The 13,145-nt window shown below is 40.6% G+C and overlaps 1 protein-coding gene across 1 annotated transcript in view; it reads right to left on the bottom strand.

The window, feature by feature from the left end:
• Nucleotides 1-7,975, bottom strand: part of plxnb1b (plexin b1b) — a 366,021-nt gene extending 358,046 nt beyond the window's left edge. The window contains 1 exon segment of the mRNA XM_034167329.1: nucleotides 7,640-7,975. The gene's annotated coding sequence lies outside the window, so the exon portion shown is untranslated.
• Between the last annotated feature and the right edge of the window lie 5,170 nt (nucleotides 7,976-13,145).

The following is a 13,145-nucleotide window of genomic DNA, read 5'->3' as shown; positions in this document are numbered from 1 at the left end:
GAGACTGAAGAAAAGTCCCGTTCGCAAAACACACATACAGAAAAGTCCCGTTTGCAAAACACACACACACACACGTGGGGTCTGTGAGTTATCAAACCCACATGGAGTTGGTGATTTTAATTGGTTAGCTCCTGAGTTTTCCTCCAATGATAACACCCCTCTCTCCTGCTGCAGCTGAGGAAGTCATATTTCATTCCAGCCCTTTCACTCCTCAGTCATTTTTGCTGCGAGTGTCTGCAAAACGTGTAGCAAGTATGAAAATATTATCCCCCCCCCCCCCCAAAAAAAAAAAACTTGTGTAAATTTTTAATTATAATTCAGGTTATACTTGGCCTATTAACAAAATTTAAAAAGTGGTGTGGAGGTTGAATTCCACATGTTCACCACACATTCAAACAGGCACTCAGAGTGAGGCAATTGTGTGCTACATCTGCTTAATTAGGGCATGTGAATTTTGACACGGAGGCGCATCATTTCCAGAGGGTTAAAAATATAAGGATGACACAAGAAAGTGAAAACACTTATTTCCATTGTGGCCCATTATGATTTCTACTGAAGGACGGCAGAAACATTCAGTTTTGAGTCAGCATGCAACTGGGCCAAGATGAATAAAAGAAGAATTGACGTGAGCTACTGCCTGAGCATTCTTTATTCAAGTCTATGATATTAGTGTACATGTAACCCTTTTAGTTTCAATAAATGTTGTTGTGACCTCATGATTTTGGTGTTATTGTGAGCTTAAATACCTGATTGTCGAATATTTTGGAAACATGGCATGTAAAAGGTAAAAATATGGTCTAATTAAGTTAATTCCAGGGCTATTTGGTATATTTAGAGTGTAGATTGCTATGCATTGTGCAATAAATAACATTCTATCATAAGAAAAACTAAGATTTTCTTATTTCTCTTAAGTTGTATATTTAGATAAGAAATGGCCTGCATTTGTACTTGAAACAGTCAACATGCTAGAGCTTCCTCCAGAGGACGAACTATCCCCCCGGTGGGGCTTGTTGTGCACCGCCTCTGGTGGTAGTTGCCAACAGCACCGCTATACTAAAAATTTTCTGGAAAGAACCCTGGTACAGATATTGGACTGGCCTGCTTGCAGTCCTGACATGTCCCCAATAGAGAATGCGTGGAGCCCTACACCCTGACACCTAGTAACCTTTACAGCTGCATGCAACAAGCTAGCATATGGGTCATAACCCGTAGATTACTAAAAATTATTAGTAAACTATTAGTAATAATTTTTTATTTGTACAATTACTTTTTTAAATAATTGTACATATAGATCCCGAAATTGTCCCTTTGTTTATTTAGTTTACCAACCATTTTAATTGTGCAATGATGCCTGGGATTGTTTGGGCCATAAAGAATACACCTGTTGCATCTTTCTTTTTGGGTTTCAGAATGCTCCATGAATGCATGCATCCATGGAGCCTTCAAAATGGGTAGGGTTGGGTATTGAAAACCTCTTTTCAAGAATCATTAAGAAATGATTCGATCCACCAACATCAACAGTCTTTCTGCTTAACAATTCCCTTATCAGTCCTTCAGTTCACATTACGCCGGAGCGGCCGCTGTTTTTAAGGGTGTTTATCAGGACAACGATCACTTCTTTCAGGTCTGCAATCAACTGCTTCTGCAGTGGTTCTGCTTGAAACAATGAAGCAGCGCTCTGAGCCGCTCCTTCATTGGTTCTCTGCTTCACTGGTTTTCAAAAGTGGCAGGTCCCGAATTTCTTCATTAACCCCTCTCAAAGCCATTTAAAGATGTCAATCGTGAGTCACCTTTGTGCGGATTAAAGTCACTAACTGGGAGTCTTGCCTTGTTGTGGGCAAGAAAAGAGAATCATCCTCCATTCTGTTTGCACAGCTCCAAATGCTGCGCCGCTCTCTGCTGAGTCAAGTTACAAGGATAGAGTCTGGTCAGAATTATTATCTTTAAAGCGAATCACCGTTTTAAATCAAATGACACCTCTTTCCAAATGTTGTAATACAGACAACAAACTACACCAGACCATAACCGTTTTTTTTCTCCCAAAAATGACGTCCACCGATCATTATGAATTACATTGATGTTGACGTGCAGCACACCCAGCTGCAAGAGCTTAGCTCAGAGGCTATGGAGTTACATTTGTCTCATTAATATCTGAAAGGAAATGGTTTTGACAAAACTACAGATTTTGTTTATTTCTATTTATGTCCAGAGATCAAGGATCCAGTGAACAATTTCATATTTATTTACTTGAAGACTCAATAAAATGTTGCTGACATAGAAAACATGTAAAGCCTACTTTTAGTAGGCAGAAAATTCACAGGAGGTATCAATAAGGGAATAGATAAGATAAGGAATTGCATCAATAAGAGGAATCAATAGAAAAAACTATTAGCAATACCCATCCTTAAAAATGGGACAGCGTAGTCGCACCACTATAACGCATGTGGTCAAGAGATGCAGCCTTTGAAGGAGCCGACCCCTGCTCATAGTAGATTTAGAGCAATTCAGGTGTCAGTGTATCGACGAAGTCACCTCCATTACTTTAAAATCGACTTCAAATTTGCATCAGTGAAATTATTACACCCTTAGGTGTTTATAAATTTAAGTGACAAGTCAGACATCATTTGCAAATACAATACAATGAAATCAATCGCAACAGAAGCACAGTCAATACTGAAGGACAAAAACAGAAAAGCGAGTCTACGAGGGCTGTCAATAAAGTAACGGTCCTTTTTATTTTTTTCAAAAACTATATGGATTTCATTCATATGTTTTTACGTCAGACATGCTTGAACCCTCGTGCGCATGCGTGAGTTTTTCCACGCCTGTCGGTGACGTCATTCGCCTGTGAGCACTCCTTGTGGGAGGAGTCGTCCAGCCCCTCGTCGGAATTCCTTTGTCTGAGAAGTTGCTGAGAGACTGGCGCATTGTTTGATCAAAATTTTTTCTAAACCTGTGAGACACATCGAAGTGGACACGCTTCGAAAAATTAAGCTGGTTTTCAGTGAAAATTTTAACGGCTGATGAGAGATTTTGAGGTGATTCTGTCGCTTTAAGGACTTCCCACAGTGCGAGACGTCGCTCAGCGCTCTCAGCCGCCGTCGTCAGCCTGTTCAAGCTGAAAACCTCCACATTTCAGGCTCTATTGATCCAGGACGTTGTGAGAGAACAGAGAAGTTTCAGAAGAAGTCGGTTTCAGCATTTTATCCGGATATTCCACTGTTAAAGGAGATTTTTTTAATGAAAGACGTGCGGACGGGTCTGCGCGTCGGGACACAGCCGCCGCAACGCTCCGCCACAGGAAAAACACCTCTGTTGAAAGCCTTAAGGACAAGTTGGAACATGTCCTGCCTGTTAAACAATTTCTCATATACTCACTCCACTGAAAGTCATCAAAAGCCGCCTGGATTTTACAAATGGTTATCAACACGGAGGTGTTTTTCCTGTGCCGCCGCACCGCTTCGGCTGCATCCCGACGCACGGATCCATCCGCACGTCTTTCATTAAAAAAAATCTCCTTTAACAGTGGAATATCCGGATAAAATGCTGAAACCAACTTCTTCTGAAACTTCTCTTCTCTCACGACGTCCTGGATCAATAGAGCCTGAAATGTGGAGGTTTTAAGCTTGAAACAGGCTGACGACGGCGGCTGAGAGCGCTGCGCGACGTCTCGCACTGTGAAAAGTCCTTAAAGCGACAGAATCACCTCAAAATCTCTCATCAGCCGTTAAAATTTTCACTGAAAACCAGCTTAATTTTTCGAACCGTGTCCACTTCGATGTGTCTCACAGGTTTAGAAAAAATTTTGATCAAACAACGCGCCAGTCTCTCAGCAACTTCTCAGACAAAGGAATTCCGACGAGGGGCTGGACGACTCCTCCCACAAGGAGTGCTCACAGGCGAATGACGTCACCGACAGGCGTGGAAAAACTCACGCATGCGCACGAGGGTTCAAGCATGTCTGACGTAAAAACATATGAATGAAATCCATATAGTTTTTGAACAAAATAAAAAGGACCCTTACTTTATTGACAGCCCTCGTATGCACATCCAAATTTTGTCAATGCAAGCCAATCAGAGATAAATGAACAAATGCAAACATCATGAATGGGAGGGGAGACTAAATCTCATTTCCTGGCTTATACTAAGCCATCACTTCATTTATGAGCCAACAGGAGCAGATGGTCATGGTTTAAGATGACCACTTCACTGCAAGAACAGACCATTACCCATGGGACGCAAAGCCACAAAGGTCACACATTGTCACTGTGGCAGCCCCACCCTCTGTGACCCTAACCAAGTGAAAATTAGTCAACAATAAAATATTGTTGACACAAGTGACTGTATTAAAAACAATGTCAAGTTTCAAAAAACAATATCAAGTCCCTGAACCGTGTGCTGATGATCCCCCATTTGTTGCTTGCATTGACTTCTACTGAAAAACTACACTACCGCTCACATGTAGGACAACAATGAAATCACAATAGGTTCAAACTTTTTTTAATTAAAAAAACTGGTGAAGCCTGATGAAGCCACTTGGATGAGTTGCAAAACATTTTCCTGCTGAACATGGAGCCCAGTTGACTTGAATAAATTTTAGGAAGCTTCTGACTACAGCATTTCAGTGTGCTGCTGCCATGAATACATAAATGACTGAGTTTAACAAGCTTAATCCAAACAAATTCTACTTTAAAAAAAAATCCTGAATGAGTAAGAAATGTAAGGTGGGAGTTCTCAAGATGTACACACGTGCCACATAAAAATAGTCACGTAAAAATAGCCTGTAGCTGTTCATTTACCGTCACGTAAAAATAGCCACAGCCTTTTTTAAATGGAGTGGCTTATCTTTCCAACAAGGGAGAACAATTACACTCAATCTATTTTTCCATTATTGGAAATACTGACAGCTGGAAGTTGTGATCACATGACTTCATTTTAAATTCTGCTGACAATGGAATCACATGGTGAAGCTGGTGCAGTTTTTCAGTTTATTAGCTTAAGGTAGCCTGGTAAGGATTAGTTTATATTATGCAGGCTATATTTTTTTTTCCATCAGATGATTAAAAGTAATTGATAACAGCAGCCGGAAAACTAGACTGATGACTACTGTTACGGCAGCCAAAGAGATAGGTTTATAAAAATCTCCATTAGAGCATATTGCAGAGAGTCATTTTCACTTTAGAGTTAAAGGGATTTTTAAAAAGCTGCAGGGGGGAGGAAGAGAGAAATTACTTTAAATGTTACATAGCTTTCTGGGCTGATGTTTCAATGAGAACACTCAACTTTATCACTAACTGGCAGTGCCTCAGACCGGAGGCGCCGCATGTTAACATAGGCCAGACAACTACTTAGGGCCCCAGGCCTCTAGGGGGCTGAAAACTAGAAACTATAGTCAGAGCTACCCATCAGTTAGACAAATACTTGGGGTGTCAACAACTCATAGGGGCCGCCCTACATAAGAGGAAAACTCTGTTTTTTAATTAATGCTAAGTTGATGTTAATATTGGAGCATTTAATCGTTAATATTACAAAAAAAAAAAAAAACATGCCTGTGCATTAAATCGTTGGTCATCTTCCTCAGTTAGCCAATCCTGCTGGAGCTAGACGCTCCACTCAAAATCTGTGGTGACATCCATGGACTATTGGTGCATAGTGTCTCTGTCATTGATCAATATAGGTCAAGTGATCGTGAGGTTACGTACTTGTACATGTATTTGCTATCGATACATAGATTCCTAAACTACGTTACCACAACCACTAATCCTAACCCCTACCCATAACAAGGCTGCACTACAAACAAATGTTAATAATATGGATACGTACGAACTGGGCACCGCAGTCTTGTTTAAGGGCGGTGCCAAAGGGGTAAAATATAACACATATGACGCAATTTTTCTTCATCCAGGGACAGCCCCCGTCTGTCCACAGTAGAAATATGACACTTTCTCTGGGTTTTTCGGCAAATTACATGGCAACAAAGTGAAAATGCAAAGAAAAAGTGATGATGCGGTGGAAAGCGGCCATGTGTTGCAGTTTGTTTATGACCTGGAGCTCAAACATGTCGTGGTGGTTGCGCAGGCTAGGGGCGTAAGCTAACACTTACCGACACAACCTCCCCCATTTGCCTCGTCTTCCCTTCTCCACAGGGAACCAAAAAAAACTGCACTTTTCTCGGCTGCCTTGATATGACTGCAGCCATAACCAAAACAGTACATCCTTTTTCCATTAGAAATGATGCTGTTTGTGAGGAGAGACTAATCCCCGGGCAGAGTGGGAGTGTCAGCACAAACCATTCGGAGGATGGGGGTTTCAGCAGAAACGATTTTAAACATGCACGTCTTCAATTGGCACATCTGCTAGGTGGACGCGAGTATGCTTTTGGGTTTACTGAGCCGAGCTGAATGATTTGTGCTGAAACTCCCACACTCCACCCGGGGATTAGTTTCTCCCGTGTTTGTGCAGACTGTCCCTGGATGGGGTCAAATCCCATGCAGGGGTTCAAAGGAGACTGCGCTGCCCACTCTGCTCAGCGTGCCACTCTTGTTGGAGTGACATCTCTGTGATTTTGGCACTAAGCTAGTGGCGCTCGTGAAAGTATGTGCGCAGCCCTATGGGTTGCTGCAGAGCCACGTTAATTCCAGTGAAGTGGCCAATCCGAAGGTGAGAATTCATACCTCCTCGACTGGCCGCCTGATGAAAACAACCTCGGGCTGCACTGACTGCCTACTGAAATCAGCTTGTTTGGTTTTGTCTCTAGTTTGCTTCTAACAGCCAGCTGACGGCTCTCACTACCTGGAAGGATGAGATTTATACACCAAGCTGACCTGAAATGAATTATTGTACATTAAACTGACTTTACTGACGAGTCTAACCCCTTTGAAAAGTGACCAAGTTACATGAAAATTAAGTAAGGTATGTCATATATTATATTCCAATTCTTAAAACATTAAAAAAAGTAGCAAGTAAGAATAGCTAGGGATTGTATTTGCACGTTATATTGCACATTCTAATTGTAAATGTATTTGCATTGAGCTCAGCGATGTTTTCATCGGCCAAAAAGGGGCCACCAGAGGGCGCTCGGTGTAAAGTTCGCGGCAACCCATTGCCACTTCCATTTGTTTTTGACTTCATAAAGTATTTCAGGGCCGTCTCATACTCAGCCCGGTGGCGCAATAGCCAACATGCCATCGAATCAAAAAGACTGGCGCTTAGAGTAGAAAAAGAGAGGAAAATGTGAAGGTAATGACATGATGACAGACAAGAAAAAACATAAAGCTACAAACCTCTAACATGCTGATTGGAGGGGAGGGGGGAGGGCTGTAAATTTTTGCCAAAGGACCCAACAAACTCTAGACGCGCCCCTGCTTACGGTTTTGGTTTATGAATTAAATCTCATGGCTCTATTAAAAACAGCAACTGCGTCAATTAGTAAAAGTGGACACATTATGAATCACGGCGCTCAACTTAGCGTTAGCTCGCTTTAAAAAAGGAGAGAGAGAAGTTTGTATGTAAACACAGTGATAAAGCCGATTTGAATCGTTCAGCTAACGGAAGTTCACAGCAGCTTATAAGCAAAACAAGTGCAAAAACCTCCGCAAACATAAAGACTGCGTTACAGGCAGACTGTAAATTTACTCACCTGTGTTTAATCTACAAACTGCTTCACGCCGTCGCTCCAGTCACCAACTTTAAAACCGCTTTCATTCACAAGATCCAGTTCGTCCGCAATCCGCAAAAACAAAAACGTTACTCCTCCACCACCTCACATCACTCTTTCCAGCGAATTTCCTCTCAAGTGTCCAACTTTCTCCAGTTTACTCGTCTACAGATTAACGGAGTGGCAAGAGAAATCTGTGCAGTTACTCCATGTAATTAAACAAACAATCAAAAAGTCAATAGTTGAGTTTGAGGTTGCTCTCGCGCGCAGGTCTCGTGCGCACATGCAGCCGGTGAGCAGTGATGGTGCGTTCACTGACCACTTCTCCTCAGGCGAGAAAAAAAAAAGGGGGATTGGCAAGTAAAGGAGGGGTGAACCACAAATTAAGGTGCTTTCAGGTACCCTTGGAAATTCTACCACTGCAGTCGCAATATTCTACAGTGAGTTGTTCTGTTACTGCGTCGACTAAAATGAATGAACATAAATAAGATATACATTTAAAACAAATATGCATGGACTGTAGTGAAATAGATTAAATTTATGCCTTGTTTCTATAACCTATAAGCCTATGAAACACTTTGTTCAAAATAAAAGCAATCAATTATTTAAAGAAAAATAATAGCGATTTTTTTGTAAAATTAACATAGTGCTGAAATTAATTATTCTTTTCATTATTGGTTCATTTGATGATTGTCATAATCACTTTAACTTCAAAATACCTTTTTTATTTTTAATTTGTAGTGATATGAAAAGCAAAAACAAATTCAAGTCTTTAAAAGGAGATATATATATACACACACACACAATTTGGATTATTTGTATTCATTAAGGAGGTCGTATTATGCAAAGAAGTTTTTATCTGCCTTTCATAGTTACGTCTGTTTGGATTTTCATGATAAACATTCTCAAACTCCCACAATTCATTCCTGAAATAGCTCATTGTACAATTCTGTGACATATGTCACAGAAGTCCATATCAAGGTTCCTGTTTGCTTTGAGAGACACGCCCACTGTGTCATTCTGTTTCGTGTAAACACACCCACATGGTGTGGGAGAGGACACTCAGGGTGTAAATCTGTGTTTTAGTGTCTTTTTAGAAATATGTGCACACTGAACACTGCACAGACAGGGTTTGTTAGTATTAACATAAGAATATTTTTTGTAATCTGACTTTGGTGCCCTTCTTGAAAATCAAACTATTATTTTAAGAAACCTAAGGGTAAGTTCAAACTTAAAAAAAAAAAAAAGTGTGACAGATTCAGAGGATAAAGTCGTCTTGCAGGAAAAACTGAAGCACAGTGGTGCAAGCTGGGCTTGCTTCCAAAGGGAAATGATCCTGGTTCAAGGCCACCTGTCACCCTTTTCCATCTACACCTGGGGCTGTGTTATGAAAGGCAATCTGGGTTAAACTTGTGCCAAATCAACATGTGGATCTATATGAGATCATCTACTGCAATGATTCTGTGGAAAATTGGAATTTGAATAAGTAGAACAGACTTGCATAAAAGATTTGTAATGTGGTGAATGTCCATAAGTGTTGCTACAAGAACAAAAACTTCATCACACAACTTTTTGAGAAAATCTAATTTGAAGTATGTGCATACATCACAATTATATTTTGCTTTAAATCACGGGCTCCCCATTAAAATGCTATAAGAAATCCAAATCCTATTGTGGAAATTTTGCAGACCTTTACTCCAAAACCACATATCCAATCTCAAAATAATTTTCAACACATCAGTCTTTCATTATGCATTTAAAAGTAATTCAGAATTTATTAAAAGTTAATTGTGTAGTCCTCACTAAAGTATATAAGCTTATCTCAAAAGTGATTTTATAATATGTTTTAGTTTATGTTGCACAATATGTTATAATGTATATTTTAATTTTTAGGCATCTTTTATTTGTAGGACTCGCATTTCATTTTTATTCATATTTATTTTAGATATTATGTGGCTGGTATGGAATGACAACAAATCAAATAAAAGACTGAGTGAAGAACAGAGTTGTTTTATTTCCCTGCGCTTATCTAATTTAAAAGCACTATTTCCCCCAGTACCTGAAGGCAGCGTTGAATGCAACTGAAATAGATTGAAAAAAGGGTGACCCCTCATGGGCAACTGAGGAACTACAGCCCGTGTTCGATTTGTCAGTGCATGTCATTAAACTGATGATGATGATGGTGATTACCTAAGCACAAGCACATCTATCAAGAATGCAGCTTGGTAATAAATTTATCAAAAATATATGAGGTGCATTTATTTTGTTGTATGAAAATGTCTACAGTTATACTATATTGTGGTTGGTTTTGTAAAGTGTCATTTTGAAAAGTCTCTAGAAGTTTCCCATATGGACAGTTCAATCACTCATTGGTCACTATATATATATATATATATATATATATATATATATATATATATATATATATATATATATATATATATATATATATATACTGTCCTACATACACGTGTATGTAGGACAGTGCTCACAGCAAGGTGACAGCTGGAAAGCTAATAACCAAATTTTTCAATTTATTTTCATTTATATAACGCCAAATCACAACAGAGTCGCCTCAAGGCGCTTCACACTAGCAAGGTCTAGACCCCTAGAGCGGCAGGGATAAGGAAAAACTCCCTCTGAGGAAGAAACCTCAAGCAGACCAGACTCAAAGGGGTAACCCTCTGCTTGGGCCATGCTACAGACACAAATTACAAAATAATTCACAAAACAAATATACATAATGCTGTTGGTGCATAGGACAGGAGGGTCTCCAGCACAAATACCACACCCATCTCTGGATGGAGCTGCACCTTAAACAGAGAGAAAAACAGAATCAGGCATCAGAAAGACAAGAAATACAGTATCATTTGTCAGCATTAAACAACAAGAAAAACGGAAGAAATACTAAGGTGATTGCCGGTCACTAGCCCTAAGCGTCACTAAAAGACCCAGAATTTAGGTAAAGTTGATGCCGCGGCACACTCCGTTTCCTAATAAAATTAATTAAAATAAAAAGCGTATAACTATACTATGCCAGTATGCTAGCCATACGAAAGGGAAAATAAGTGCGTCTTAAGTCTGGACTTGAAAGTCTCTACAGAATCTGACTGTTTTATTGATGCAGGGAGATCATTCCAGAGAACAGGGGCACGATAAGAGAAAGCTCTGTGACCCACAGACTTTTTATTTCTCCTAGGGACACAAAGTAGTCCTGCACCCTGAGAACACAAAGCCCGGGCCGGTACGTAAGGTTTAATTAGGTCAGCTAAGGTTTAATTAGGTCAGCTAGGAAGGGAGGTGCCAGTCCGTGAACAATTTTATAGAATAGTAACAGAACCTTAAAATCTGATCTCACTGGGACAGGAAGCCAGTGAAGAGACGCCAAAATGGGTGTAATGTGGTTGAACTTTCTGCTTCCTGTCAAAAGTCTGGCTGCAGCATTTTGAACCAATTGGAGACCACTAATGTTGGACTGTGGTAAACTAGAAAATAGAACATTGCAGTAGTTCATTCTAGAAGAGATAAATGCATGGATCAGGGTCTCAGCATCAGCCATAGACCAACTGACTATCTATCTATCTGACGAGTCTGCGAGCAGCGAGAGTGCCTCCAAACCTGATTTTATACAATGTTTGTAACAGCAAAATAATCCCATATGTTGTCTATATATATATATAAAAAAGAAAATGAATCCAGTTGATATATGTTTTTAGTAATGATGTATTATATATGTTATTGGGCAGCACGGTAGGTTAGTGGTTAGCACTGTTGCCTCACAGCAAGAAGGTTATGGGATCAACCATGACCAAGATCATGGCCTTTCTGTGTAGAGTTTGTTCTCCTCGTGTGTGCGTGGGTTCCCTCAGGGTTCTCCGGCTTCCTCCCACATCCAAAGAAATGCAGGTTATATGAATTGGAAACATGAAATTGCCCATGGGTGTGAATATGGTTGTCTATATGTGGCCCTGCAACAGACTGGTGTCCTGTCCAGGGCATACCGTGCCTCAGGCCCTGTGAATGCTGGGATAGGCTCTAGCCCCTCCTCCCGGTGACCCTTACCTGGAGTAAGCGGTTATAGATGGATGTATATGCTATTGCTGTCCTGGATTTACTGGTCTAACTACACTGAGTCTTGTTTCAGAACTGGCATCCAATGAAATCACACATTGTACTGTTATACAGAGAGATGTTCATAAAGAAAAGCCTGTTTGGATTCAGTTTTATTCTATTGCTGCCCCCTAGTGACCGGATGTTAGTAAGGTTTTGTTTTAGAGTCAGTCAGTCAGGGGCAGCCCGGTGGATTAGCGGTTAGCACTGTTGCCTCACAGCAAGAAGGTCATGGGATTGATGGCCACCTGTGGCCTGTGGAGTTTGCATGTTCTCCCCGTGTTTGTGTGGGTTCTCTCCGGGTGCTCCGGCTTCCTCCCACATCCAAAAACATGCAGGTTAGGTGAATTGGATACTTTAAATTCTCCATAGGTGTGCGTGCGGGTGTGAATGTGTTTGTCTGTCTATACGTTTCCCTCTGACAGATTGGCGTCCTGTCCGGGTTGTGCCCTGCCTCAGACCCTATGACTACTGGCATAGGGTCCAGCCCCCCAGTGACCCATAACTGGAGTAAGTGGGTGTAGAAAATGTATGTATGTATGGAGTTGGCCAGTCAGGCATGGCGTCTCCACAGTGTAGTACATGGACAGTTTCATCTGCATTTTTAAGCCTTGGAGTATCTTTGTCCGTAACTTACCAAATGTATGGTGGTGTAACGTTGTTTTGATGAGAAATATTTGAGTTTTTCTATGTCAGTGATTTATGAATGTTGTCATATTAGTTGCAACTTAGTTTGTGCGTGTTGCTTGCTGTCTACTGGATATGAGTGAATGTTGGGCTATTACAGTTAAAATGCTTTGTGGTCAATGTGTTCCTGTATGATCAAAAATGCAGCCCTATAAGTTAAAAATGCTACATGTTTTGGTTGAATTGAAATCCGCTTTATGCATTTTCCTTTAATTCGTGTATTTATTTTGAATTCTTTATGTATTTACAAGGTGTACATTGATACATATTTCCTTGTGTTTATTTTTCAGTTTTACAAGGGTAGGCTGAAAAGTTCTAAGGCTGACTATGATGCAGTTGTCGAATTGAACAAATTCAGGGTTATTTTTCTACATAGTCTCCCTGTAACTCCACACATTTTTTTTCCAGCGGTGCTTGAGTGCTTCGATTCCCTTGGCATAGAAGCTTTCATCTTGAGAATCAAAATAGTCCTCAACGGCAGCCATCACCTCATCATTGCTCCGATAGTGCTTCCCAGCCAAGTTTTTTTTAGGTTTGGGAACAGATCAAAGTCCGAGGGTGCCAAGTCAGGGGAGTATGGTGGGTGATCTACCAGTTCGAATCCACACTCGTGGATAGTGGCCATGGCCACTGTTGACTTGTGAGCTGGTGCATTGTCTTGATGGAACAGCACCCCTTTCGTCAGCTTTCC

Source organism: Thalassophryne amazonica, chromosome 3 (assembly GCF_902500255.1).
Source record: "Thalassophryne amazonica chromosome 3, fThaAma1.1, whole genome shotgun sequence".
Taxonomy (NCBI): Eukaryota; Metazoa; Chordata; class Actinopteri; order Batrachoidiformes; family Batrachoididae; genus Thalassophryne; species Thalassophryne amazonica.
The sequence above is the reverse complement of the archived record's forward strand: the minus strand, read 5'-3'. Positions and strand labels throughout refer to the sequence as shown.